At 59.4% G+C, this 5430-nt stretch overlaps 1 protein-coding gene across 1 annotated transcript in view; it reads right to left on the reverse strand.

Moving 5' to 3' along the window:
* Positions 1–901: 901 nt before the first annotated feature.
* ARHGEF1 (Rho guanine nucleotide exchange factor 1) overlaps positions 902–5430 on the reverse strand; it is a 45043-nt gene continuing 40514 nt past the window's right edge. Inside the window, exon 33 of the transcript XR_005196102.1 lies at positions 902–2703. The gene's annotated coding sequence lies outside the window, so the exon portion shown is untranslated. The remainder of the gene's footprint in view (positions 2704–5430) is intronic.

Consider the following 5430-nt stretch of genomic DNA (forward strand, 5'->3'; position numbering starts at 1 on the left):
GAAAGTGGAAGCGGAGAGAGGGTAGGGTGAGGGGCAAGGGAGGGGACAGGAGGGTGGACAGTGAGGGTAAGGGTCAGGTTGGGCCAGGAGGTCCCGTGAAGGGCTGAACTGTGGATCTGACCCGCCCTGAGGCTGGTCGATATTGACTAGTTACTTCAATGGGAACAGATCTGGCTGGGTGGGGCCCTTCCCTGTCACTGCAGGTGTGTGAGTGTGTGCCTGTGACCTTGTGGGCGTGTGAAGGGGAGTGTCAGTTTGCCAGCCCTGGGTTCTGTGTCTGACTATCCACGTGTCAGTGAGGGCTTGTGTGTCCAGGCTGTGTGTTGGGGGTGGAGTGTGGCTGTGTGTGTCCCTGTGTATCCTTGTGTATCTGTGTGTCCAGTCTGTGGGTCGGTGGATCGGGAGAGGCTGCGGGTTGGGGAAGGTGTGGTGTGCAGGCTGTTTGTGTGTATGTTTCTCTGTGTGTGCCTGAATGTGACCGTGTACGGGTTGTGTGTTTCCACTTCCTGAATTAAGGTACGCATGTGTGTGATTCGTGTACAGATGGCCGGTCTGTGTATGGGCGTCTGAGTCTGTGTCTCTGTAGGGCTGTGTGTCCCTGAGTGCAGTGTCTGCCTTACTGTATCCCTGTGTCCCTCTGTCCGTGTGTCTCCTAGCCAGGCTGCGTGTGTGCAGGTCCGTGTTCCAGTCCAGGTCCAGGTCTGCGTGTCCAGCAGGGGTCCTGGCCACGTTGTTCCCACCTCCACCTCGCGCCTGTCCGTTTGTCCGCGCGTCCTCCTGGGGAGGAGCGGGGCGGAGGGGAAGGGATGGGGAGGGGGGGGTCTCTCCACCCACCCCCGCCCCACCCCCACTCCCTCAGTCCCGGGATCGAACCTTATTTAGAGTCGCGATTCGACATCTGTTTTCAAATTTGATCAGCTCTGAACTTTATTTTCCGAGTTTGAGGAAAATTATATTCCATCGATCGCGCCCCCGCCCCCTCCCCCGCGCCGCCGCCGCCGCCTCCATATATCTGCGCGCCGAGCCCGGCCGGGCGGCCGCGAGGGCGGGAGGCGCGCGGCGCGCGGAGGAGGAGGAGCGGAGGGAGGAGGAGGAGGAAGAGGAGGAAGAGGAGGAGGCGCAGAAGGCAGGGCCGCCCCACGCCCCCAGCCGTCCCGGCGGTCCCCGGCGCGCGCCCAGCCGCGCTCGCCGCGCTGCGCTCCCGCCCGGAGCTCCGGCCCCAGCTCTCTGCGTCTCCGCTCTTTGCGCGTCTTTCTCGCTGTCTCTCTCCCTCTCTGCACCTCCCTGTCTCTGCTTGTCCCCCAGTCTCTCTGTCCTTGGCTGTCTCTCTGTCTCTGAGTCTCTCGCGTCCCGGCGTCTCAGAGACTCCCTCTCCGCGTCCTCTGGGTCTCTGCCTCCCCGGGGCTCCGGATATCCCCCCACCCCGCCCCTCGCCCTGGTGCCCCCTCCCCAGGACGCTGCGGGGGCCATGGCTGCGGGATCCGAACTTTAAGCACTTCTCCCCGGACCGGAGCAGATGAGCAAAGCCCAGAAAGTGAGTGAGCGCCGCGGGCCGGCGCACGGGCGGGGAGGGGAGGGGGAGAGGGAGGGGGCGGGGATTCCCGCCCGAGGCGGGGGCGGGCGCGGGCGCGACGGTGGTCCCGGGAGACCTGCGGAGCGGGGCCCTCCGAGCCCGAGGAGGTGCTGGCGAATGGGGTCTTCCGCCCTGGCAGTGGGGGGCAGGTGGGGCTGCGCCCAACTCTGGGAAGGTGGGAGGCGGGTAGCGCTAGGGGTGCGGCCTCGGGACAGAGGTGCGAGATTTGGGGGCGGCGAGGGAGAGCGAGCGAGAGCGAGCGAGAGCCTCGGAGACGGGGTCTGCGAGGGACTGGACTGAAAATTTGGGAAAGGGGGTTGGTGGCCGACCTGTAGATGGGTTTGAATGTTTGGGACTGAGGAGTCTGGATATTGGGGCTAGATTCTGAGTGGGGTTTAGAGGTCAGGGCTGAGGGCTTGAATATTTGGGACCTAGGGGCTCAGAGCCAAGAAACTGGATACTTGGGGCGGAAGCTGAGGTTGGGAGCTGACTGGGGCTGGGAGTCAGGACTGAGAGATGTGGCTATCTGGGACCGGAGTCACATAGGAGTTTGGACTTGGGGCGGGGAGGCAGAAATCTGGATTTGGAGTTGGAGTTCAAGGCTGAGGGTCTGCTAATTTGGATCTGGATATCTGGGGTCTGGATGTTTGGATTGAGGGAGGTCACAGGGTCTGTGGGAAGGACATTTGGGGTCTGCACACTTTGAGGCAGGGAGTACAGGCCTGGCCCTGACCTCTGTGCGGCCAGGAGCCCTCTGGGACCAACCTTCTGTCTGTCATTCCACCACTGTGGCAGGGCCCTGCTGGGCCACTTCTGTTATGCCTCCCCTGGCTGGGTCTCTTCTCGCTGTCTCCGTCTCTCACAGCATCTCTGTGTCCACCTCTAACTCTCCCAATCCGTCTATCTCTGTCTCTCGAAGCATCTTTCTCTTCCTCTTTGGGTCCAACTCTTAGACTATCTCTCTCCAAATCTCTGTGCTTCTCTCTCCGTGTGTGTCTCTCTCTGCCTCTCTCTGTCTCTTACTATCTCTCCATCTCTGTCTCTCCCAGCATCTCTGTCTCTGTCTCCCCCTCGCTGGTTTCCGCTCAGATTAAGCCGGGGACCTAATTCCAGGCCCAGGATCGAATTTTCTGGCAACAAAGGGAAATAGCGAATCGATCGGTCGCTCCGGAGATTAAGAGACAAGCGGCGCGCGGATCTATCACGGCTAAACGGCCCCCCCCCCCCCCCCCCCCCCCCCGCCCGGCTGGACCCGCCGAGGCCCAGACGCGCTCCGCATCGCCAAGCAGCCTCAGGAGCCCTGGCTGCCTGGCAGGCCGGGCCTCGCCCAGCCCAGAGCTGTGTGCCCCGTGGAGGGCCAGAGCCATGGGAGGGACCCAAGAGCCAGAACTGGCTCCCCAGGGAGGGGAGCGAGCAAAACCCCCCGAGGCGGCAGACCATTTGGCAGAGTCACACTGCACGCACCTGTGGCCTCAGGTAACTAACTATTCACTCACACCTGTCTATCAAAACACCTGTCACATCCGTGTTCCCCCTTCAGCTCCCCACATCTGGACTTCCAGGTACCATCTATCTCCTTATACCTGCCTGCACTCACCACCTGTCTTCCATACCTGTTCCCTTCTATTGTCCTGGAGGTAACACCTATTTCCTCTTACCTGCCCCTCCAGGTAACACTTGTCCTGCTCAAACTTGCCCTTAAGATGTCTGATCTCTCGGGGGACATATGTCCCCTCTTACCTGCCCCTCCAGGTAACACCGTTCTCTAAAATCTGCCCTTCCCACTGGAATGCCTGCCACTGATCTCATTTCATGCCACACTGGCCTCTTCCTATCTGTGTATGAACCATCCCACCTGTCCCCTAAACCTCTAAACTCACCTGTTTTTCATACATTCACATCGCTTCGCCTCTTCCTCCTCTCAGGCAGTACTGATTCACTGCACGTGCTCACACTCACGCTGCTTCCTTTGCACACAAGCACTGACACCTGCAACCTGCTGACCCGTGTCTTCAGGTAAGACCCGCCCCCACCAGTCCCCAGCCTCCTGGCCTTCCCCCATCCTTCTTGGTGACACTGCTGCACCTCCTCATCCACCCCACACCTGCCCTTCCAGAAGAGCTGGCCACACACAGGTCACCTAAGAGCACGCCTGCCGCCCACACCCCTCTCTTCCTGTACCTGATTCCCTCCCTGACTTCCAGCAGTCCCCCCTACTTGTCATTTTGGGTTACTCATGGCAGACAACAGAAGCACCTTCCCCACCTTCGTCCTAACCCCAAGCACCACGTGATCACCAGGCCGCACACTGGTACCCTCCTCAGAGCCTTCCTCTAAGCCCTTGTCTCTGAGCTTCCCTGTCCCACCTGCCCACTGCCTGCTCACCTGTGTCTCACTCCTTCTCTCGATGTCTCTGCCTCTCCTGGACTCTCTCCCTTTCACTCTACACAACACCGCTTTACCTATACACACGTTTGGGGCAGGGAATCTGTCCTTGGCCGCAGGTATGTGCCTCGCCTGCACACCTGTTTTCCCACGCCTGCCCCTCCAGTACTGCCTATCCATGTCTCTTCTTTCCCCACATACCTAATTCCCCATGCTTCCCTCTCTGATTTTTGCTACACAAGGTGACACCTGCCATTCCTCACCTGCTTATCCCGGGAATCCTCTGCCCTGGAAACACATTCAGTCATTTCTTCAGCAAACAGGTACCGAGGCTTCCACACCCCGCATGCCTACCCCCACTTCACCTCTCTTTGCTTCACATCTCTTCAGCTGGGTCTAGGGGGGGACCTTCGCCTGGACACGGCCCTGTCCCATAGACGTGCACCCGCTTCCTCACACTCCAGCCACCTCTCTCCTTTACTCCCCCCAGACATCCATGTGACCTGAGTCCCTTCGCACCTTCTGCAAACATCGTGAATGCACGGTGTCCCTCTCACTGCCTCATTCACCTTGGCTACCTGTTTCTGCAGCCTGTCACCACCACATCTTCAGATCTCTCACACCTGTCCCCAGCCTGCTTCTCTCCAGAAACTCTGGTCCCCTTTCCTAGCACGTGTCTTTGATGAGCTCTCTCCTGGGTAAGCACCTTCCTCCGTGTGCAATGATAACACCTGTAGTGTAGCAAGTGTTAGACACACGTAGTGCCTGTTCCCAGCTACCCCACACCTGCTCCCTGCACCGCACAGCCTCTTGCAAGTCCGGGGTTCTCTGACTTCCGTGAGCATCAGAAACACCTGGTCCAGGTATCGTTTTCTGAGTAGCAGCTGCTTGTAACACGTGCCCCACCTGTTCCACCACAAACACCTGCCCTCCCCATATATACTGATGATGAGGGTGACGGCGGCTCCTGATTGCTAAGTCCACCACCTGACAGACAGGAAGTTCCTCATTGTCTCAATTGTCCTCATAGGACCCTCATGAGGCAGGTACTTGCCTCTTGTCCCCATTTTACAGAGAAGGAAACTGAGTCCAGAGAGCTTCTTGGAGGTCCCATACATGAGTAGATGTTAAGAGACTTGAGTCAAATCAAGGCTGTCTGACTTCAGAGACTACCCTCCTAGCCATCCAGGGGTCCTTGCCTCCCACCTCTGCCCCTCAGATGACCTCCTCTCTCCAGATACATCTGTCTATCTAGTGACTTTGGTGACACTGGCTTCTCCATTACCTCCCAACCCCGTCTCCCCTGTACTCCAGCCTCACTTTCTCACCCTCCATTGACTCCTGGGGCCAAGGCTGTCATCCCACATGCTCACCCCCACCTTCCCCACAAGCTGTGCAGGGCCAGCACAGCCCCTCCCAGCGCATTCCCTCCCAGCACACCCCCGCCTCCCCTGACACACCCCTGCCTCCCC

Source organism: Cebus imitator, unplaced genomic scaffold, assembly GCF_001604975.1.
Source record: "Cebus imitator isolate Cc_AM_T3 unplaced genomic scaffold, Cebus_imitator-1.0 Scaffold306, whole genome shotgun sequence".
Taxonomy (NCBI): Eukaryota; Metazoa; Chordata; class Mammalia; order Primates; family Cebidae; genus Cebus; species Cebus imitator.